General features: G+C 39.7%; 1 protein-coding gene across 1 annotated transcript in view; it reads left to right on the top strand.

Annotated features, from left to right (window-relative positions):
• Positions 1 to 1,051: 1,051 nt before the first annotated feature.
• The window catches only part of ZBTB40 (zinc finger and BTB domain containing 40), a 63,869-nt gene continuing 39,943 nt past the window's right edge, over positions 1,052 to 24,977 (top strand). The window contains 1 exon segment of the mRNA XM_051988292.1: positions 1,052 to 1,649. The gene's annotated coding sequence lies outside the window, so the exon portion shown is untranslated.

Here is a 24,977-nt window from a genome sequence, read left to right as displayed (position 1 = left end):
TTGTAAATAATGTACTAAGTTTATGTGACAGTGACTGAGCATGGCAACACATGATTAGGATGAACTGAGACAGCCATAAACAGAGTAGGAGTTAAATCATATCATCATGTTTTTGTGTAACAGTGATCAAGAAATGGATTGGGACAGCTGTGGAGAAGTTCAGAAAATATTGTCCTGAGGGTGTCTAGATGACGTAATAGATAAGAGCATTGGTCCTGGAGTCAGGAAGGCCAGAGTTCAGAATCAGCCTCAGATACTTCTTAGCTCTGTGACTTTGGGAAAGTCACTTAAACTCTTGTTTGCCTCAGTTTCTTCAATTGTAAAATAGGATATTAACAGCACCTACCTTCCAGAGTTGTTGTGAGAGCTGAATTAATGTTTGTAAAAGATTAACATGGTGCTTGACACATGGTGAATACTATATGCATGCTTATTCCTTCCTCTTCCCTAAATATTGTGCTTTATTTATGCCACAGTAACTGAGCAGGTGATAAGGGGTGGCAGGGATAGCTGGGCACACAGTAGGAGTTCGCTGAACACCGTGCTGCATTTGTGCAACTTAGTAGGTGACAAATGACAAGTGGCAGTAATGGAGTGACTGACAGGGACAGCTGTACGGTACACACAATACTGTCTATTAATAATGTGGCTAACTAAAATACCGTACTGAATAAGTCACAGTGACTGAGTAGGTGACAAGTGACAGGTTACAGGAATGGGGTGAAGGGGACAGCTGTGCACACAGCAGGAGCTCACTAAATACTGTGCCCGACATATGTCACAGGGACTGAATGGGTGACAAGTGACAAGGTTGGGCTGACAGGGACATCCATGCATACAGCAGGAGCTCAAGTCTCATAGTAACCAGATTCGAGGGCCAGTGACTGACTGATTGACAGATGGCAAAACTAGTTGAGACACGCAACGGGGAATCTGGCAAGCCTAGAATCCGCCAGAGCATGCGCAATGATGCGAAACTTGGTGCCTTTTGAAAGATCCGCGCGCTTGACGGTGTTTTGATTCAGGACGCTAGGGAACCTGGGGGCGGGGATCAGATGTCTCTGCTCAATGGAGATTGGACACAAATTAATCGCTCAGCCAATCACATGAGACTGAAGACCGAGCCATTTCACCAATGGAGCGTTCCATTGCTTCCAGACCTGGATGACCCTTACGATTCCGGGTGTCCCGTAGGCCCAGAGAGGACGTTTAAGTTAAACTGCCATTTGTCCGCACTCCCTCCCAGCCCGATCCTCCCCCTTTCCCTGCCAGGTTCTTTCTATAAGTGGGCACAAAGCCTACAGGGGGTGGGGCTGGGGACTTTTAAAAGAACGTCAAAGCCCCGCCACCATTCACTCTGCCCTCCTCCACACAGCCCTCCCCAGCCTCCCGGCGCCGCTCCCCCGGCACGTGACGCTGGAAGTCGCCGACTCCTGCTCAGCCCCCGCCTCCCCCGCCTTGCTTGCGTCCCCTCGCGAGCCTCAAGATGGCGTCGCTCAGGCGGCTCGGGCGCTGTTGAATGGAGAAAGCTTTATTGTTCCCCGAGCCGCCGCCACCATCCCCATCACCTCCTGAAGCCCGAGTGTTCGCGTGTCCTCCGAGCCGCTGTCAATAAAGAACAGACAGTTTGAATCGGCGGCGCCGAGCAGGTAACCATAGAGACGCGGGGCTGGGGCTCGGCCGCTGGGACCACCCTGCTGGCCTGGGGCCCCTAAATGGAGCCGGGCTTTGGGGCCCAGCCTCTGGAGGCCTCGCCGGCGGGTGGCCTTGGCCTGGGCCTGGGCTGGATCTGGACCTCTGAACTGGACAGCCACCTTCTGGCCCGGGCCCGGGCTCCGACCGAAGTACCCCAACGGCACTTCGGGAATCCGGCCTCGGACTTTCCGCTGTGCCTCCCGGGGCCAGCCCTTGACCTCTCTGTGCCCTTTCCCTATGGATGGAGTGGGAGGGGGGGACAAACATTTATTTAGTACTTTACGAATACTCTTATTTGATCCCCAAAACAACCTAGGGAGGCACGTCCTGTTACTAACACCCCCATTTTACAGTTGAGGAAACTGAGGCAGACAGTTGCCCAAGAGTCTCGTGGAGGTCGCAGGCTATGGAACACGGACCTGAGGGCACACAAAGCTCTAAACCTTCCTTTTACATACACACACACACAACTAGAAAGACGTTAGGATTCAGTTAAAATAAAACACGTGGCTCATTCTGAATTCGCACCCAGCCCCTCCGACTCCCAAATCCCAGGCTTAGTGCAGGGATCTTGAGACCCGAGGAGTGGGAGAGTGCAGGGATGGAGGAAGTGTGAAAGGCAGGGGGAACTGGGGGAAAAAATCCAGATACTGACCAGTGCCGGGACCTCTCTGCCTGGCCGGCCCAGTCCAGAGGGTCCGGGATGACTGGGAGGGGGCGGGGTGGAAGCCCTTGGTAAATCTTGAAGTGCTTGGAGATCCACGGGGACAGAGCCAAGTCACCAAGAGTTATTCAAAGCCTTCTCTGTGCTAGGTGCTGGAGATCGTGCAAGCAAGTGCCTGCGCTCCGGGAGCCTGGATTCTATGTAAAGGGAGCGGGAAAAGTGGGGAGAGGAGGGCGGGAGGTCCTCCAGCCTGGGAGTGAGGAATGGCCTCTCCTCACCATGGAGATCCCAGAAGAAAGGGGCCGCAGGAACCAAGTGTGGAAGCAGCTGGGGTGTGGTGGCCAAGCCTGGGGAATCAGAGAGGAATGGAAGTCCAAATTCCATCTAGTTTTCTGAATATGGGGAAGAGAGATTTAAATCACTTCCCTGTTTCCTCTTCTGTACCAAAAAAAAAAAAAAAAAAAAAAAAATGTAAATTCTTGTAGAACCTACCTGGGGAGGTAGAGGTGGAGGAGGGCTCTTAGGAATTATCAAAGATATAAAGTATGTAGAAATACCAACTATTATTATTTACAAAAGTTTACAAAAGCTTCAAATACCTCCCATTATGGCAATGGTAATTATCTCTTGTTCTAGGAAGAGAAAACTTAAGATTTAGAGGGAAGTGATTTGCCCAAGGTAATATATCTTGAAAGTGTCAGCTGTGGGAATGCAAATTATGGCAGCTCCTGACAAGTAAATCTAGGGCTCTTTCCACAGTTCCTGCCTGCCTGCCTGGACTTCAGTTTCCTCCTTTGTAAGAAGAGGGAGATGGTTAGTCAGTAAATATTTATTACACATTCGATATGTGCCAGGCTACAGTGCTAAGCCCTGGGGATACAAAGAAAGGTTAGTTTTTTTTTTTTTTTTTCCTGCTCTCTAGGGAATGTGCCATTCTTTAAATTCCATTATAGCTTGGCCATGTCTTGTCTGTCTCTGGATTTATCAAACATTAGGTTACTATCATCATTGATTATTGTGTCTTGTGAACCCAACTTATTCTACTGATCGACTATTTCCTTTCTTAGCCAGTACCAAATGGTGGTTTTTAAATTTAATTTAATTTTTATTATAGCTTTTTATATACAAAACACATGCATGGGTAATTTTTCAACACTGACCCTTACAAAAACTTCTGTTCCAACTTTTCCCCTCCTTGCCCCCACCTTTTCCCCTAGATGGTAGGTAGTATACATATTACATACATACTTAGTTATTAAATTATTACATATTAAATATGTTAAAATATATGATAAATACAATATATGTATACATATTTATACAATTATCTTGTTGCACAGGAAAGATCGGATTTAGAAAGAAGGTAAAAATAACCTGAGAAGAAAAAAACAAAAATGCAAGCAAGAAGTAACAGAAAGAGTAGAAATGTTATGTTGTGGTCCATACTCATTTCCCAGGGTTCTTTCTCTGGGTGTAGCTGGTTCTATTCATTACAGATCAGTTGGAACTGATTTGTATCCTCTCATTGTTGAAGAGGGCTACGTCTATCAGAATTGATCATCATGTAGTATTATTGTTGAAGTGTATAAGGCTCTCCTGGTTCTGCTCATTTCCCTTAGCATCAGTCCATGTAAGTCTCTCCAGGCCTCTCTGATATCGTCCTGTTGCTTATATCTTATAGGACAATAATATTCCATAACATTCATATACCACAATTTATTCATTCATTCTCCAATTGGTGGGCATCCCCTCAATTTCCAGTTTCTAGCCACTACAAAAAGGGCTGTCACAAACATTTTTTGCACATATGGGTCCCTTTCCTTCTTTTAATATCTCTTTGGGATATAAGCCCAGTAGTAATAGTGCTGGGTCAAAGAGTAGGATAACAGTGGGATAACTTTTTGAGTATAGTTCCAAATTGCTCTCCAGAATGGTTGGATCCATACACAACTCCAACAATGCATCAGTGTCCCAGTTTTCCCACATTCCCTCCAACATTTGTCATTATCTTTTCCTGTCATCTTAGCCAATCTGAGAGGTGTGTAGTGGTATGTCAGAGTTGTCTTAATTTGCATTTCTCTGATTAACAGTGATTTGGAACACTGTTTCATATGAGTAGATAGAGTTTCAATTTCTTCATCCGAAAAATTGTCTGTTCTTATCAATTGGTGAATGGCTTATAGGAGTCAATTCAATATATATTTTGAAGATGAAGCCTTTATCAGAATTTTTAGCTGTAAAAAGGTTTTCCTAGTTTATTGCTTCCCTTCTAATCCTGTCCACATTAGTTTTATTTGTACAGAAGTTTTTTAAACTTAATATAATCAAAAGTTTCTATTTTGTAATCAATAATGACCTCTAGTTCTTCCTTGAGTAACAAATGGTTTTGATGACTGCTACTTTATAATATAGTTTTAGTGCTATGCCTTTTCTGAAGGACCTTTCCAACCCTGATAGTCTTAAGCAGGGATGGCAATCTTAAAAAAAAAAAAAAAAAAAAAAACAAAACAACAACTTACTTTTCCAAATACATGCAAAGATAATTCTCAACATTTACCCTTGTAAAACCTTATGTTTCAAATTATTTCTCTTCCTTCCACCATCCCCTCCCTAGATAGCAAGTAATCCAATATATACTAACCATGTAATTCTTCTATAAATATTAGCACAATTAGCATGTTGCACAAGAAAAATCTGATCAAAGAGGAAAAAAATGAGAAAGAAAACAAAAAGAAAGCAAAAAAAAAAAAAAAAAAGAAAGAAAAAGAAAATACTGTGTTATGGTCACATTCAATCCCCACAGTCCTCCCTTTGGATGCAAATGACTCTCTCATCACAAATCTATTGGAACTGGCCTGAATCACCTCATTGTTGAAAAAAGCCATGTCCATCAGAATCTATTGTTACATAATTTTGTTGTTGCTATGTACAATGTTCTCTTCCTTCTACTCTCTTCACTTAGTATCAGTTCCTATAAGTTTCTCCTCACCTTTCCTAAATCATCCTGCTAATCATTTCTTATAGAACAATAATATTCCATTATATTCATACACCACAGCATATTCAGCCATTCTCCAATTGATGGGCATCTACTCAGTTTCCAATTACTTGCTACTACAAAAAAGGCTGCTACAAATATTTTTGCACATGTGAGTCCTTTTTCCAAAGACAGTTTTCAACATTCATCTCTGCAAAACCTTGTGTTCCAAATTTTTCTCCCTCCCTCCTCTCTGCCCCCTTCTCTGAACAGCAAGCAATCCAATATTGGTTAAACTTGTGCAAGTCTTCTAAACATATTTATGTATTCATCATGCTGCTCAAGAAAAATCAGGTCAAAACGAGAAAAAACATAAGAAAAAAACAACAAAAATGATGAAATTATTATGCTTTGATCCACATTCAGTCTCCATAGTTCTCTTTCTAAATGTGGATGGTTCTCTCCATCACAAATCTATTGGATTTGTCTTGAATCATCTCATTGGTGAAAACAGCCAAGTCCATCAGAATTAATCATCACATAATCATCTTGTTGATGTGTACAATCTGTACAATGTGTACTTAGCATCAATTCACATAAGTCTCTCTAGGCCTTTCTGAACTCAGCCTGCTGATTGTTTCTTATAGAATAGTAATATCCCTTAACATTCATATACCATAATTTATTTAGCCATTTCCCACCTGATAGGCATCCACTCAATTTCCAATTCCTTGCCACTACAAAAATGGTTGCTGCAAACATTTTTGCATATATGGGTTCTTTTTCCTTTTTTGTAATCTCTTTGGAATACAGGCTCAGTAGAGACACTGTTGGATCAAAGGATATACACAGTTTAATAATAGCCCTTTGGGCATGGATCAGTTCACAATTCCACTAACAAAGTGTTAGTGTCCCAGTTTCCCCAGCATTTATTATCATCTTTTCCAGTCATCTTAGTCAATCTGAGAAGTATGAAGTAGTAACTCAGAGTTGTCTTAATTTGCATTTTTCTAATCATGAGTGATTTAGAGCATTTTTTCATATGACTTTAATTTTTTCTGAAAATTGTCTGTTCATGTCTTTTGACCATTTATCAATTGGAGAATAACTTATGTTCTTATAAATTTGAGTCAACCTCCTATATATTTTAGAAATGAAGCTTTTTATCAGAAACACTGGTTGTAAAAAAATTTTGATGGCAACCTTTTCTTTTTGTTTTCAAAGACATATAAGTCAATTTTTTTTTTCAATCCTATTGGAATATAACTTTTTAAAGCTATTATTTTTATGTACCCATTTACATTCTTCCCTGATTTTTTTTCTGGGAATTTTCTCCTTTAGCCATGTGCTTCAAGATCTCTTCAGGCCTTTCTTTCTGTGCCTCTCTTTCCACAATCTTTTCAGAGAGGATCACCATGATTGGATGCTTTATTCTGGACCTGTTAGTATTGGGAGGGCTATCAGGATAAGCCTCTGACTGTCTACCAGCCAGTCTCTCATTCTTAAGATTGCCTTAGTTTAGAGCTCAAAGCATTGGTGGAGGTCCCCTTTTCTGACACTCATTTTTACAGATGTGGCAATAGGCCTAGATGGGTAAAATGATTTACCTAAAGATTATCCCTATGTGGCTTTCCATTGTCCTTTGGCTTACTTATAATGCTTATTCTTCTGAGGTTGTGGTATTGCATGAATCATAGCCATACATACATACTTTTTTTGTTCATGCCAGAGAGATTGAACATTTTCACACACTACTGGCATATAGTCAGCACTTCAAAAGTATTTGTTTACTGAAACCACATTTGAACAGGGTTAAACATCTTATTATTAATTTCCATAGAGTAACAACAGAAACACAAAAAAAATATTTTTCATTTACAGAAGACCTTTATTTTAATGCACATGCTTGGCCTTGGACTTGTATGGAATATTCAAAAGGAATTTTCTTTCATTGTCTCATTAGTACAATGAGTTTATTATTTATTGTTGTATAAAGCAGGGAGAGGTCTGGAAGCATAAGGAGCAGAACTCAGAGGAGAGCATTGGGGAAAGCAGAAGAGGAATGATTTGTACACAAAAGCAGAAAGGATGATAGATAAAAGGGGGAGGGGGACTGGCTATATATGTAAATGCAACTACACAACTTAAATCTCCCCTTAAAGCTATCATTTTAGTCTAGTGGTTCTCAGAGTAGTATGGACACTTCTAGGGCTTCTAAAATCCTTTGGGGGATTCCAAAGTCAAAACCATGTGCCTTACAATACTTAAGATGTTTTCATTTCTAATATGCTAGAGATTGTTAGATGTAAGCCACATAAACAGAAAGGACAGAAAACTTGAGTGCTCTGTAGTCTGGCACCCTCAGAGGAGGAACATGACCAGAGGGTAGTGCCCTGGAGCACACAGATAGGAAGTTGCAAAGTTGAGATTTGAATCTGAATTCTCTGAATTTTTTTTTGCCCCAGCACAGCCACTTTCATTCTTAGGGCTTCAAGTTGTTCCCTCCAGGATCCTCCCATCCTCCAAAGAAATCTATCAACACATAGTTATAGGTCTGTTACTTTATTTGGCTTTAAAAGCCATTGGTATACAGGGATTCAACAATTTAATCATATATTAAGCTTCTACGGCATGTAAAATATTGTGCTAGGCAAGGGAGAAGATACAAAATTTAAATATAATATTTCCTGTGATCATGGAGTACTTATTTTCCATAGGGGACACACAGATGAAACTTTCAAACATTAATAGCTACTATGTGCTAAACCCTGAGCCAAATATGGGGAATGTAAAAGCAAGTGGTTCCCTGTGCCCAGAATGCCATTCTCCCTCACTGCCTCCCAGAAACATTGTTATCTTTTAAGGCTCCATTCAGAGCCCTGACCTTTGCAGCTGATAGTAAGTGCTCCTCCTTCCTTAATTTTCCTTGTACTGTGTTTGTGAATGTCATATTAACTTTGTTTCCTGTCCCCAGCTTCTTCTTAGCAGAATGTAACCTCCTCAAGGGCGTAGATTTTCATTTTTAACTTTGTATCCCAGCACCTCGCATCATGCTTGGCAAATAATTGTTCAGTCTTTTTCAGTCCTGTCCAATCTTTGTGATACCATTTGGGACTTTCTTGGTAGAGATACTGGAATGGGTTGCCATTTCCTTCTCCAGCTCATTTTATAAATGAGGAAGTTGAAGCAGATAGGGAGAAGTGACTTGCCCAGGATCATATAGTCACTAAGTATCTGAGGCCAGATTTGAACTCAGGAAGAGTTCCTGATTCCTGCATCCAGGTCTGGCACCATCTAGCTGCTCTGCTTGGTACATACTATTAATTTATGTCAAATGTTGAAAAGAAGAACCGAAAGAATCCCTCCTCCTTGAGGAGTTTGGGGAATGCTATACTTTCAGGAACAAATACAAAGTGTTCTGTTTGACTTTCAAGGTCTTTCTTAACCAGGTCCCTTCTCTCCCTTTCCAGTCTTCTTTCACCTTTCTTTCCATGCAGTGATACTGACATCCTGCCTGTTCCTCCAACAAACTGCTCCAGCTCTCATTCTCAGTATTTTCTCTGGCTTTCCCCCATGCTTGAGACCAGCAGCCTCTCTGGCTTCAAGGCCCACCTAAAATCTTACCTTCTACAGGAAGCCTTTCCTAGCCACTTTGAATTCCAGTGCCTTTGTTGTATATGGCTTGTTTGTATATATTTGTTTTAGGAACATCTAGGTGGTGCAGTAGATAGAACACCAGGCCTGGAGTCAGAGAAACTCATCTTTTTGAGTTCAAATCCAGCCTTAGACATTTCCTAGCTGTGTGACCCTAGGCTGGTCACTTCATACTGCCTGCTTCAGTTTTCTCATCTGTAAAATGAGCTGGGAAATGAAATGACCAAGCATTTTAGTATCCCTGCTAAGAAAACCTTAAATGGTATCACAAAGAGTCAGACACTACGTAAGAAAAAAAGACCCATAACAACAACAAATGTCTATGTGTACATTGTCTCCTCATCAGACTTCACATTTGTTTCTAAAGTAGAGGACCTAGCTTTATCTTTAATTCTAATACTTCTAGTATGACTTTGGGCAAATCATGTAATCCTAGAGGTTCCTCATTTGTCAAATGAAGGAGTTGGACTGGATAGCCTCTTGAGATAATTTCCAGTTTGAGACTTATGCAGTGTCCTCTCCTTCCTTGACCCATCCTTCTCCCTCTCCTTTTTCCCCTCTTCTCCCCCACTATGTAGAGTACTTTATCTCAGAAGGGAGAGAAGTGTATTCTGTAACTCTTCTTTTGAGGGCAGGAATGATCATTATAATTACACAGAGTTCAGTTTTAATTGTTTCCTTTCAATTTATAGTGTTATTTTTGTGCATAATATTTTAGTGTCCAGTCACTTTTTATTAGTTCATGTCTTTCTTTGCTTCTTTGATGTCTTCATAGTCATATGGTTATTACAATGCAGTAATATTTCTTTATATTTATTCATCACAATTTGTTTTGCCATTCATTTTGATGGGTATTCATTTTGTTTCATGCTCTTAGCTACACAAAGTATTGCTATGAGTATTTTAGTGTCTGTAACAACTTTTTAACCTTTGACCTTAACTTTTAAGCTTTGCAGTAGGTCATATCTGGGTCAGATTGCTTACTGGATAGTTAGATGAAGTTTGCAAAGTACTTAAGCCAAGACCTTGGTGAACTAGGTAACCAAAATATTATCTTCACTTAACAGATGAAGAAATGAAGTCTTAGGAACATCCAGTCTAATCCCATCTTACAAATTGATGCCCAGAGAGAGTAAATGACTTAGCATGGTCATGTCATTGAGAAGTCATCTGATTTTAAACTTTGTACTATACCATGCTGACTTATTGCTTTGCTCATAGCTGTATAATTAATAGAGGTTCAGAACTTGTTAAGGAACTTGGGTCTCCTGAGGATTACGCAGAAATCTGGGTTTGAAGGTACTTCGGTGATCATCAAGCTGATAAGAATTCCCATTTCAAAAGCCTTGACATAAAGGGAAAAAGAAAAAAAAGAAAAGAGGATCTTGGAAGTATTTTAAAGAAATATGCAGAAGAGGCCAGAAGGAACATAGACAAGTAGGATAGCTTTGAAAGTTACAGGTTAAATTTGTTATATGCTATAATGGAAAAATAAGCTATAGATAATAGAGATTCATAATTCCATGTGTAATCTTTTTCTATGCTACTTTATATATAGAAATCCTTATTTTACATGGCATTTGCCAAGTTCCAGATTATTTTTTTAAATCTTGGCCAAAGGTCCTCTTCTTTCTGCTAAAAGAAAAGCTTTGCTTTTCTACGTAAGGGGGAACTACAGTACAATCTATTCATTCCACCTTTGGATGGTTGTTTGGGGAGAGAGGACCAGGCCTGGGGTTTACTGGCATAAGGAGATTCCTTGTAAGGAAACCCTCAACACGAGGGCATATCAGCATTGTAAAATTACTAACTAAAACAGAGACTGATTTAAATAGAAGGGCTCACCCAAAGCTAAAATGACAAGAACATTCTGGGCTCACTTTTTGCTTTGTGGTAAGAGTCTCAGAGAATGCCTTTAGGGCAGAGAAAGTATCAGGGATTTGCCTGGGGTTAGCCAGTCATGTGTCAGAAGACCTCGAATTGTAGCTTTGAGGCCACACCATCTCTCTTGTTATTTTAGCAATTTTGTACTTTTAGGTTCTTCCTTAGATTCAGCCCAAATCTGCCTCTGACGTGCTCCCCTGGGCCCAAGAAGGACAAATTTGACCTCTCTTTCACATGACGATCCTTCAGATGTATAAAGATAGCAGCTCAGTCTCTTGAGGTCTCTTTTCTCTAGGTCAGAAACCCCCCCATCCTTTCAGTTGGTCCTCATGGAGCATGAGCTTGAGGCCCTTTACCATCCTGGTCTGTCTCCTCTGGAGGCTCTCTGGTTTGTAAATCCCTTCCACTCTTTGAAGAGGCAGTTCAGACAGACATCTGTGGGATGCTATTGAGGGAATGAAGGATGGTAGGAGCAAAGGCACTGAGATGGGAATGGATAGAGAGGCAGATGAATAGAGAGCAGTTCTGTTTGGCTATGAGAGTATGTGTACCCAATAATGAGAGCTAACTGCACAGGTTAGGTTTGTCAGGTAATGGAGGACATTGAATGCCAGACTCAAGAATTTATGCTTGAAATGGTTTCTTCCTGGGCAGTTAGGGACATGATTTATTTTAGGCTTGTGTTAAATGAGTACTGTGCTTAGGATCAAATAAGAGAATCTTTTTAAAGTACTTTGCAAACCTTAAAGTACTCTGTAAATACCAGCTAGGAAAATGATAGCAGAGGCAGTACCATATTGAATAGAGATCTGGCTTCAAAATCAGGGTGATATGGGTTCAGATTCTGCCTCTGAAACATCCTGGGCAAGGCAATTAAGCTCTCCATGCTCTAAGCAGCATTCTAAGACTATAAATCAGCTGCAGAATAGGTGCTGACCGATCTAGAGGGAGTTTCCTTATCTTGAGGGGAGTTCCTTCTTTTTGTGATAGATATAATTTAAAGAAAAATTTCAGAAGTAGCACAATCTATTGTAAAGTGATAGATGGGGGCTCAAAAGGTGTAAGTTTGATTTCTAGCTCTACCTTTTCCTTTTTTGTCTTTCTTTTTCTCTGTCTCTTTCTGTTAGCTTTCTCTCTCTCTCTCTCTCTCTCTCTCCCCCTCTCTTCCTCGATCCATCCATTTCATTTAACAAATCAAGAAACTGAGGCACTAGGTAGTTAAGTAACTCTCCAAGGTCACATAGATAGTAAATATCAAAGGAGGAATTTGAACCCAGTTCCTCAGCAGAATCAATTGCCTTTCCCCTGTACCAAGCTGTCTTCCTTCGATAACCCCTAAGATCCTTCATAACTCCAAACTTATGGTTCTGTAATTGTATGTAGGCAGAGAAGTAACAAGTTTTTTGAACTGTCCAAAATGGGAGACTGTTTTTTTTTTTTTTAAGCCACTGTGAAAAATTATGCTGAGGCAGTAATAGATCAAGAGAGTACTATGGGAAAAAAAGAGAAATTTAAAGTTTTGACTTGAAACTCTATCCAGAAACCATCTTGCAAATGTCATCAGAAGCTATAATCCAACCTAGCAAATGGAGCAAGAAACTGAACACAAAGTGGCCTGTTAACACAAAGTAAAAGCAAGCCTTGAATTTCTTTGCTATTTTGGGTTTGGGTGGGCCCTTCACATTCACATCAGTACAGTGTGTCTTGGTGATTTGGGTCGACTGGGTTTGAGCCAGAGAGTAGGTGATGACCCTTGCTTGGCAGGATGATGGAAGCCCTGGAGGAAGAACCAGAGCAGCCAATGCGTTTTTCAATCTATTTTATTTCAGTTCAAAGCGACATTGCAAAGGGACAACCCAGGAAAACAAGCCGTATCTTGGCAATCCTCTGCTGCTTTTGGAGATTGAGGAGAGTTGTGTATAACCAGAATGTGGCTTGTTTTTTCAGGCTCTCTGTCTGCAATGATGCTTTGAACTGAAATAAAATAGATTGAAAAACAAATTGGTATGCCCTGGTGCTTCATGCTGAGTATTTACATTATGCTTCTAGAGCACTGCCTGTACCAGCAGCACCCTGGGGGAAGGCAGGGACCTCTTGGCCTCTCTCAACTCTTCAAGAGAGTAAGCACTTTGATTTTGGGGAAGGAAATTGAATTGGGATATATGGTTTCCTGGATCTCCAATAACCTGCTTTTCAAAGGCATCATCTTGGATAATGAGGAGAAAAGCAAGCTGCTAAGCACATTGAGAAAAGTATTAAAATAATGTTAAGGGCATTTAAATTCAGAGATAAGATTGTCACTCTTTAACTTGGTGGATTGGTTTACAGTGAATGTGAAGGATCTTGCTCAGTTTTAGCTCTTCTCTGGCCCTTAAGGCGAGTGGCTGAGCTAGAGAAAACTAACTTTCACTGCATTTCCCTCTTATTTATGATTTAAGTCAAAATCAGGACACTAAGTATGTAATTTAATGAGATTAATAAAATTTTAGTATGTTTTTGATGTGACTTGTACATTGACATCCCTGTAGATTCATTTTGTTCTCACAGAAATGTGGCTGGAACCACATTATTGAAATTTATAGGATTATTGAATTTAGGGCTTTGCAGTACCTTAGAACTAATTTGGTCCAAACCTCTCATTTTACAGGTAGGAAGACAGAGGTACAAAACAGCTGTGAGGTGCCTGAAATCAGATTCCAACACAGGGTGATAAATTTCTTTCTAGTGATCTCTACGTTGAGTATGTGAGAACTCCATGATCCTATCAGCCAGTTGAGGGAACTTTGTCCACTGACAGATTTTGGCTATTCCATACCTTCTCATCTAGCTCCTCTTGTCTTTGTCAGTACCAGCCATGCATCTTTTCATTCCCCTTTGGGTTGTTTATAATTTTAATTCTTCCAAGATTCACAGCCCTGTCGAATCACTAATACAGAATTGTATGGGATCTTAAGAGATCACCAAGTCCAACCTTCTGATTTTATAGATGAGAAAATTCAAGCCCAAAAAAGTTATGACTTGCCCAAACTTGCCAGTGGACGGAACTGGGATTTGAACTCAGAATTAAGAGGGCACCTAATAAGCTGCCTTTGGTGAACTTATGTTATCTGATCGAGTGATCTATAGCCTTTGAAAGTGAGATAGCAAATATGGCTACTTGGCCACCATCAGTGATCTTTGAAAGAGGGGAAAGAGTTTATTGGATTGATTGGTTTTGCTGATTCAAAATTTCTTTTCTAAAAAAAAAATCTTTGTCATAAGCACAAGATATTATCTCATTTGATCTTCACAATAACCCTGGGAGATAGGCACTGTTATTGTTCTGTATTTATCGAGGAGGAAACTGAGGTAGACAGAGGCTGGCTTGGCTAGCTAGTAAATACATACAGCTAGTAAATATATGCTGGATTTGACCTAAGGTCTTCCTGGCTCCAGATCCAGGGCTCTTTTGTTGAGGAGTGAGGTACTGGGGAAAATCTAGATAACAGAAGGTGGCAGTGTATTTAATAAGAAAGATATCGGAGAAAGGGAGAGGCACCATAGGACTGAAGAAGGGGAAATGCTCTGGTTTTCAAAAACAGGAGAAAATAGAGTTTACAAACTATAGACCAATGAGCTTGACTGTATCCTTCATAGTACATTCAGGTGGATTTGAAATTGTTGAATAGTCCTTCTCACTGAGTAGTCCTTCCTGGCTTTCATTACAGTTTTAGAGTTCTCTTATAGAGTCCCTCAGTCATCTGTTTGGCCTGTGCTGTTGAACATAACAAAATTAGAAGAGATGAATTATTAGTCCACTATTAGGATCCAAAGGTGTTGAGAAGCTGGAACATTGGGCTGACTTGACCTAGGTGAAATTTAATAGGGATAAATGTGAAGTTTTATATTTGGGTTAAAAAGATTAAATTTATATGTGCAAGATGGAGTTTGTGTGAAGAAGACCTGGGGTTTTTGTGACTTGTAAGCTCAGTTATCAGTGTTGTGGCGATCAAAAAATCCATGCCTTTTAGAATAGATGAAGGGAATCATGACTTCCAGAAATAAGCAGTCATCATCCCAATTTAGTTTGACCTGGTCAGACCACCTAGAATATTATATTTGGTTCTGGACAGCCCAGTTCTCAAGATAGTGATAAGTGTGCAAGTGCCCAAAAGAAGGCACCTGGAGGATGGAGACCTTGAATCTGAGTTCTCTGGGGATCATTTGAAGCACCTAACATGTAGAGATTCATGCATCTTGATGTCTGTCTTCTAGTGTTTGGAATGTTGTTCCATGGTGGGCTTGTTCTGTCTCATGCTGAGACTAGATCTCGGAACAACCCGTGGAACTTAAAATTCTCCCACAGCTATGTGGGCTGCCTCGAAGATGGTGGTTCCTCCCTCACTGGAAGTCTTCAAGCAGGGATTTCATGACCACTTGTTACCATAGTTGATGGTTGGCACCAGCTCACTGCTGCAGTCCTCTCATGCTTAAAATTCTGTGGATCTGTCCTCTGATTCAAAGTCCATTTCACTATTTTCTATTTAGAAAAAGCAACATCCAGCTAGAATCTTATGGCTTATTTATTTTGATTTAATTTTAATGCACAGAAGGTCAGAGCTGAAGGACCTTGGAATTTACTCTTGACTCATTTGATAGATGAGGAAACTGAGGACTAGAAAGATTAATTTGGGCAACTCTCAGAGGTAAGACTTCTGCCCAAACCTTTGTGATAAAGACCAGGCTTCTCAGCTCTTTTAGTCACTGAGATAAAGGGATCACAATAATTTATAAATTCCTGAAAAATAATTCAGAATTTTATGCTGGTCTTCTTTTGTTCAGGCTTAATATGAGACAAGAGCACCACTTTTTGTACCACACCAGCCCTGTCCCCTGAAGAAAGATGATATGCTTGTTTACACGTAGCATTCCAGTGTTAGACCCTAGAATTCTTCCTGCTTCTGTCATCTTGGTATCTAGTTTGCCATTAGATTGTGAGCAGAGCAGGGACTATTTTTGCCTTTTTTTTTTTTTTTTTTTGTATCCCCTTCACTAAGCACAGTGTCTAGCACGTAGTAGGTTCTTGACAAATACTTGCCAATTTGTAGACAGTTTGTATCTGAGGGAACATAATTTGTTGCCAAAAAGATGGATAGGATTGAAATAGTCAGGGAAGAAGATTGGCTAGGTGAAGAGAGTGAAGAGAAGGATGGATTGAAGGAAACAGACTAGAGGGGAGTAGACAGGTCTTAAAGAGGGCCCTCTTTAAGAGGGCCCTCTTTAAGAGGGCACTCTTGGTTTTAGACATTCAAAGATACCTTCATTGTGATATTCAAAGTATCTGGCTCTGAAACCCCATGGCTAGCTAGCATCAAGAAACAATCCAATGCTTACATTGTCCTTTCTGGTTTTACTAGTAGTGAAAAAGAAAGGAGGGATAATGGACATTTTCATAAATCTTTTAGCATCTTTGGGTTGCTACCAAAAGGAATTGTTTTAGGAACCAATTTGGCCAGGATTTAAGAATTTAGCTAATGCCCTTAATACATAAATAAGGAAACAGAGGCTCACATCTGTTAAGTGATTTGTCCAAGATCATAGACATGAACCCAAGGCTTCTGATTCAAAAAGCCCCTTCCCTTCACACAATCCATTCTCCCACATATGGTTAGGACCCATGCTTGTGGGAAAATAATGATCCTGGAGAATGAAAGAAGTGGCATAAACTGCTAGAAATGGTGGAGATCAGTGAGGGAGAAGGTAGAGAGGATGAGGCTGGCAGTCCAGAAAGCAAGAGAAGGGCCTCAAGTTTGCCCTCGGGAAAACGTGTTAGAGTGCTCCTTTTTCCTCACTGACAGAAGCACACCTTGATAATGTTATTACAGATTCTAATTCTGGTTCTGACTTGCTCAGACATTGCAGGAGGTGCTTTATCTCCCAACTCTATCCCTCTTTCTGCCCCAGAAGCCTGAAAGTTCTAATGGCTTAGGAAGCAGTGGCTTTCATTTTAGCAGTAGGGAGACATTGAGAGTAGGTAGCTCAGAGATAGCAACTTAAAAATCAATTTCTGAGGGTTGTCATATATATGCTTGAGTATTTGGTTATTTGGGAGCCAATGGAAGGTCTAGAGCCTTCTTATTCATACTACCTGTTCATATTCCAAGACATTCAAAAATTGAACTGAGAGCCCCAAAGAAATGTTTGAAAGTATGGGGTTTTTTTAATAGCCTACCCCATTATTAATCAGACTTAATGAGATTTTAGAGATGAATACTTAGTAAAAATAGTTGGGATGAGTATTAACATACTCTTGCGCTTACAACAATTATTACATACAACTCAGAAAGTAAGTTTGGCCATAGACACCCAGCCAGTGTGTATAAATGCCAGCATGTCACTAAGGTTTTGTTTTGTTTTTGTTTTTGTTTTTGTTTTTGTTTTTTTAATCTTGACTAAAACTCTAGGGAGAGCTTTCCAAGGCCAGGGTCCATGACAGTAGAATAATTGGCCCCCAGAGTTCTGGCTATTTCTGAGCAACAAAATGTTGAAAAAAATTTTTGACAGATTTCTCCTTGTCTGTCTGAATAGTTTTGAGCCAATCATATGGAATCCCAGAGGCTTGGTCCTGAAGTTTAAAGCAATAGAGAAGTTCATCAGCACGTGTGTGTGTGTGTGTGTGTGTGTGTGTGTGTGTGTGTGTGTGTGTGTGTGTGTTTAATCTAACTCTTTATCAGATTCCCTAGTGATGGGTACTTGAGAAATATATATATCAAAATAATCTTCAAATGTTCAAAGACAAAAAGATTGCCAAATTTTACAGCGTAGGAAGTGAGAAGAGTGGGAATATCTTTTAATGTTAGCCATGCTAGAGAAGGATAGTCTATTTACAAAGATAGTTAGACAAAGAATGAAGATGATTGAATCATTCATGTCCTAGGTCTTTATTGTCACTAGCAATACAGGGAGCAAAACCATTTCACCTGCTGTGTATCTTTGGAAAGTCCAAGCAGTAAGAAATACATGTGATCCCGATCCCTTCATCCCAGAGGCTTTTCTGCTTCTAACTTCCCCCAGATGGTATAGTGAGAGAAGTACTGGATACCTGGGCTGGAATCCCATCTCCCAGCATCTGCTGGGTCTGTGACCCATGGCTTAGTCCCTTCCACTGATGATCTCTTTTCACCAGAACATATGTAGATATTTGAAATAGGTATACAAGTCAAACATTTGCTGATGATCATAATTTTGCAACCCCCACATTCAGTTACAAGACCTTATATAAGGTCACAAACCACAAATTTAGGAGACAGCAGAGAGTAAGGGTAATCACCCCTGTACTGCATAACTCTTGGAGTAGTTGTGAGCAGATCCTCTAGGGAGTTGATCGTGTTCCCTGAAAATGCCAGTCTCTTTTTCCTTCTTCTCAAAGTGGAAACCTCACTATTCCTCATTTCTTGCTAGACACACAATAATAACAGCTAATATTTGTAATTTTCAGCATGCTAACAAGAGACAAGTTATTTTATTTTATTCACATGGCAACCCTGTGAGATAAGACGGCTATTATCTCCATTTAATAGATGAGGAAACTGAGGCAGACAAGAGAAGTGATGTGTCCAGAGTCATGCTGCTCATGTCTAAGGTAGAATTGGAAATGTCTAAGGTAGGATTGGCTTTCAGTCCAGCACTTTGTTCACTATGCTACAGTTTTTTTCAGTATCAAAATTTTGGGGGTTTTATAACACCCCACCTATCTTCCTCTTTCCTCTCTTTTACTACCTTAATCATTTTTAAGACTAGCCCTTCCTGAAGCATGTTATTCAACTTTTCAATGGACTTGGAATGCAGAATGAGACATATAGTTTTTGAACATGGCCAATATGGGAATTTGTTTTGCTTGACAGTGTTGATGAGAAAGGTTTCTTCCTATTCTCAGTTGCTGAGGTGTGAGGGTGGGGAATGGATGGGAGAGAACATGGATTTTTGTCAATTGCAAAAAGTATGTATATAACATATAAAATTAAAAAGAAGAATAAACTATTTTTTTAAATATTTGGGGATGGGCTTTAAAATGTCAAAGTTGTTACTGATTTTTGAGAGTCTTGATTGTAACAGATGAAAGATTAGAATTAAGTGAAATTTAATAGTAGTTTTGAGTTATTTATATGGTGGATGTTTTGCAAGACTTTTGATTTTCATTTCAAGATATAAAGAGTTCTTGGAGCTAAATTCTTTTTAATTCTAACTCCATTATGAGGTTACTCTCTCTCCCTCCTCATTGCTTTCCTCTGATGGGGTCTTTCTCCTTACTCTAGCTAACTCTGGTTACTCTTAACTATATGCTTTCCTAACTCTGTTTCATGTTCACCATTCCTGGTGTCTGTTGTATCCCTTCATTTTATCTGTAACCTCTTCCCTTAAATAAATCGAAATCCAATGAATTGTATCATGTATCAGCCCCAGTAAAGGCAGGAAATGAGGCTCATCCTAAAACCTTCCATTTTTAACAGTCTTTAAAAGTTATGAGGCTCTATGAATTACCCAGAAAGCACAAGAATTACAAGAGATTTATCATGTTGAAAATATTAGTGGTGTGCCTTGTGGTATTACATAGATATTCTCAGAGGAACATTTCTATCAGAAATAGACCACTTGGAAAAAGAAACCAGTTGACTCAAATGATAATTACTGACCTTTCAGGAATACAATTTTAAGGTGTATTGCTTTCTCTTAGGTGAAGGTTAGAAAGGAAATAGTTATGAACAAGAGGATTTTGTCTGTAAAAATTAAGCTTTGTATCATTTCTGGGTGGAGGTGACCATTGTGAGGAAAGCAGGGAGGTTAAACATGCTGTAGTATTTGAGCTAGAAGAGAGATAACATAGATGGTGGCGCCTGGGTTCTTGGCTCTGCCCACCTGCTCAGTGTATGGAGAAGCAGCTAAGTTTTTTCAGTTCTAAAACTGGCACTGAGGTATTGTCTTCTTATAAAAGAAATGGGAAACTTGATAATTAATGCTTATAAAAGAAGAACCTTTGAATTTGTAGGGAGAAAGCACAGTGACACTGCCATATTTTTATTGCTAGATTTCGTGGTTTCAGTGTTTCTTCCACAACTGGGCTTTCATGCTTGTGTTAGGGTGCTTAGGCAAATACTGACCTATTTACAAATGGGACAGACCACCTGCAGCTGCACTTACTACTGGAAAGTTTGATTGAGGTTTAAGAAATAGTGAAGCTATTTTTTTCAAGATGAGGCCAACAGAATATTTTTACTGGCTTAAATTTTTTTTTAAAACTTTTTATTAAAAGCTTGTTTATTCAAAGACATTTTATTTGAATTCAGTATTTTAAATATTATTTTATTTGTTTAGTTTATGATAATTGATTTAGTCACTGCATTTGAGTCTAAGAATTGTAAAATTTAGGGAACCATTTTCCTACCTTTGAGTTAAGGGGAGAAAATGTCATCCATTTTCTGAGTCTCCTTCATGTTCTTCAGTCTCTCAGAACAAAAGAAGAAACACCATTCCTTAGAACTCTCCTTTCTTCTTGGGAAGAGAAGAAAGGCTATTCTATTAAGTCTGCTTGGTCTTCTGCCTTGGGGATGCTGAATATAACACCATTCCTTTTGCTCCAAAAACCCATTCCTTCACTTAAACAGTCTAAGGCCTTAAGGGGACTCTATATGAGCGTAGACTTCTTTGAACATGTATAGCTTCTTGAATTCATTCCTCCAATCCATTCTCTCTCCATTCCAGTGATTCTGGATGCATTTCTCCCCCACCCCATACAACAATCAATCAAATCCTGTTCTCTATACCCCATTGCCAGATCTTTTATTCCCATTTCCCTCAACCTTCCCACCTCCATATGCCATTAAAAAGCTATCCACCCTTCCATTGTGGTCTCTGGAAAGGCATTTTACATTTTTTACAATCCTATTCCTTCTATCTTCTGACTCCCATGTGTTCTGGCTCACTTCTGATGACATAGCTACCTAGTCACCCTTTCTAGCACTAGTTATACTTCCACACAATGCCCTTCTCCCCATTTGGTGAGGTGTAGGAGTTAGAATATTCCTTGTTTCCCCATTGCTGACAATTTCTTAATGATCAAACCTAATGGTCTTTTTTTATTATTATTCTTGAACTCTCTGCAGCCTTTTGATATTGTTTATCACCTTCTCCTTGATACTCTTTTTTTTTCCCCCTTTGAATTTTCATGACACTACTATCTCTTAGTTCTCCTTCTGCCTATCTGATTGCTTCTTCTCAGTCTTCTTTGATAGATCTTCATTCAGATCATGCTTGATATCCGTCGATGTCCCCCACGACTCTCTTGGGCCCTTTCCCATCTTTATTGTTCTATTTGGTGATCTCAATCAGTTATTATGGATTTAATTATCATCTCTCTGTTGATGATTCTCAAATCTACTTCAGCTCTTTGCTGACCTTCAATCTTACATCTCCAACTACCTAATTGACATCTCAAACTTAAAGTCTTGTAGATCTCTAAACTCAACACATCCAACAACACTGAATGCATTATCTTTTCGCCTCATATCTTTTTCTCTCTCCTGACTTCTTCTTATTGTTGAGAGTGACTCCAGCTTCCTAGTTACCCAGGCTCACAACCTAGAGCTTATCCTCTGTTGCTCACTTTTTATCTCCCATATCCAATCCTGTATCTATGTTGTTCATACATAGTTGTTTGCATGTTCTCTTCCCTGGTAGCTTCTTGAGAAAAGACTTTTTTTTATTATTATTCAGTTGTTATTTTTTTTTTTTTTTACCAAAGTGCTGGAGTGGTTTGCCATTTCCTCAATGTGTCCCCATTTTATAAATGAGGAACTGAGGCAAAAAGGAGTTAATGACTTGCCCAAAGTCACACAGCTAGTAAATGTCTAAGGTCAGATTTGAACTCAGGTCATACTGACTCCAGTCATCATAGTGTCAAGAACTCGAGGAGGTTGGACTGGCTCTGAGTCATTTATGGTCTGGTCTGTGGTTTCATTTAGAATAGGCCAATTCAAAACCCTTGAGATTAGGTCATGTCAGAAAACCTTGGAATCTGAAATGAATTGTGTCTCTAGACTTGTGACTGTTTTCCAGTTCTGTTTGATACATTCCCCTCATCAGTAGAATATTATCACAGTATTCAAGATGATTTCCTATTCAGCTAAGGAGGGATTCTTAAACTTTTTTCTTTTTTTAGTCATGGATCTCTTTGGCAGATTGATAAAATTTATGAATGCATTCTAGGAATCACTTTATTATTTTTTTTTTTTTTAGTTCCAAATTTTCTCCCTCCCCCATCCATTGAGAAGACAAAAAATATAATACCCTTTATTTTCACATTAGCCATGTTGCAAAAAAGAAAGAAAAGAGGGAAAAAAAAACTATTTCAATCTGCAATTATCCATTAGTTTCCTACCTGGAGGTGGATAGCATTTTTTATCATGAATTCTTTGGAATTGTTGTGGTTTCATGTATTGATCAGTCTGCTGAGTCCTTCACAGTAGATCATCATCATCATCATTATTATTATATTGTGCTGGTATTGTATACATTGTTCTCCTGGTTCCACCCATTTCATTTTGTATCAGTTCAATTAAGTCTCCCCAGGTTAATTAGGTGACTTCTAATGTCCTTTTCAGCTGGTTAGGATAATATGATAAGTGATCAATAAATAAATAAACTCCCCAGAGTGAAGTGAGAGGTAGTGGAACTGAGGAAGAAAGTTGGACCCAGATCTCCTAAAAGTAAAACTGTGTGGAGTCCGACTTGATTAAGATCAATGCTTTTTGTTGGCAGTTATTCTTTTTTAGTAATTGGGAAATTCCACGTTTATTGCTAGGTTTTCCAGTGACCACTGTGACCTCAGAATCATCCCCTGCTTAGAATAGGCTATAAGGCAACCCTAGACTAAAAGGTCTTTGAATCCCAGGGGTTTGGCCAGAATCATACATCCAAAAAGCATGGTCAAAATAGGGTTAATAGGACCAAATGACCTTTTCTTTAGAATCAGAAAAATCTGTCATTCCAAAAATCAGTATTCATCCTTTTCTAACCTTACCAGTCTTCTTTTAGTTTTCTGAAATAATTTCCAATGATTCCATATCAACTTAAGCCCAGTTCCTTAGGGACCTTTACTTAAGCTCTCCTTTTTAAGCAGTTGCCTCAGTTGCTTGTGTCCTTTTGTCATCTGTTGTCATAAGAAGTTTTTTTTTTCTTCTTAATAGGCCATAGAAGTTGATTATAGAAGACTAAATGGCTGTGGACTTAATGGTGAATGTAATAACAAGAGAGCTGAACCATAAGTGATATAGAGTGTATCTTCTGGGCTTTCTTGCACTACCTTCACTTGGGTTACAGGTTGGGTCCTCAGATCTTGACCAGCTACCCTTCCCTTTAATGCCTCAGTCAGTCCCTTGCTGGTGTGCTTCTTCGGTTGATTGTCACTTTCTATCAGTTAGGCAGCCAGACTTAATGAAATTTTAGAGATGAATACTTAGTAAAGATAGTTGGGATGGACATTCCCCACCCAGGGCTCATTCTCCTTCAAGCACAAGAGCATACAGAGGTCAGAAGAAAGCGGGCTCAAGTGTAGATGGCACATGCAGCATTCTTGAAAGCTCTTGGATAGGAGTCCCTCTTCTCCTTTCATGGAGCCCCCATGGGTATGTAATCGCTTCCTGTTGGGCTTCTGGTCTCTAGTCTTGAAATTGTCATCCCTCAACATGTCTAATTTTTCCTTGACTTTTGATACAGACCCAATTGTTAACCATGGCTATTCTGGGGACAGTACTAGGATGCTAAAGACAAATTCAGGTCTTTTGACCCCTTAGAATTCACAAGGTCATTCTTTGGTAAAAGGCACAAAGAAAGAGACTGAGGCTCTTCCCACTAATCCCCATCTTCTCCCCTTTGCTCAAATAAGTCATAGCCAAATTAGCCCCGTGAAAATGGCTGAGTCTCCTCAACCAATTGCAGTCCCACAGAGTATCATTTTCATTTTAGCCAGTGTTATTTCCAAACACTGTACCGAGTTTAATGCTTTTGATGGATGAGTTCAACTCATAGCCTGATTTAAGGTAGTTAAGATAGTATGATTGATTCAAACAGCCCTTTTCAACTCCCACCCCGACCTTAAGACTTATATGATGCTTTTATTCTTTGTAAGTTACCTTTATTCTGTTTGATTCTGCAGCATCCCTGTGAGGTAGGTAGTGCAAATTACATGATTTTTCTGAGCCTCCATTTCCTCATCTGTAAGATGAAGATAGCAATAGCACCTAACTCACAGGGTTATCATGAGGATCCAATGAGCTATTGTCTTATCAAGTGCTTTGTGACCCTTGAAAGTCTGTTTTTATTCCTGTTGCATAAAGGAAGAAACTGAGAAGCCCAAGGTTCAGAGATTCATGGTCACACAGCTGATTAGCAGCAGAGCTGGCATTTAGTCCAGGCCCTCTGATACCAAATCACATGCTTTTCCCCATTCTTTTCCTGCTTTTACTCTGAGATCCTTCCTTCTCTGAGAAAGAAGCAGTAATCTTACAGGGAAGACTGTGGCTGGAGTCAGAAATCTTTCTTCTTTTTGTGTCTCAGAGACTCAGTTTCTTCATCTGAAAAGTAATATTCCAGCTTTCTAGCTCCTACAGAACTTAAGCATTATGAAATAAAGAGTAAAGATTTTACTTCAAAAGGAGCCCGGGGCTAACAAAAAGAAAGATGTCTAGTGTTTGTAGGAAGGTGGTTCAGTTCTGCACGGCCTGAGATAACAGTGTTTGGGTCGGGGTGGGGAGGGGCACAGTTTGGGTAGAAGTCTGGAAGTAAGAACTGGAGAAAAAAGCTTCATTCTCCCTTCTCCTGTGGAGATAGCCAATATGGGGAGCTAGCAGCCAGCTGGCTGTTCTGCCTCACACCTGGGTTTGTAAATGTGATAACATTCAGTTTATTCAATAAAACACTAGTGTCTTCAGGTAGACCTTTCCATTTTTCTACTGTGGCATCTTGCCCTTCCAGCTAAGGCATTCATCACTCTAGCTGACCTTTTTCTTTTGTAAAAGTCCATGGGAGGTGGGAGGGAGGTGGCAGCAGGAGGAGGAGGAGGAGTATTTC

This window comes from Antechinus flavipes, chromosome 3 (genome assembly GCF_016432865.1).
Source record: "Antechinus flavipes isolate AdamAnt ecotype Samford, QLD, Australia chromosome 3, AdamAnt_v2, whole genome shotgun sequence".
NCBI classification, from domain to species: Eukaryota; Metazoa; Chordata; class Mammalia; order Dasyuromorphia; family Dasyuridae; genus Antechinus; species Antechinus flavipes.
The sequence above is the reverse complement of the archived record's forward strand: the minus strand, read 5'-3'. Positions and strand labels throughout refer to the sequence as shown.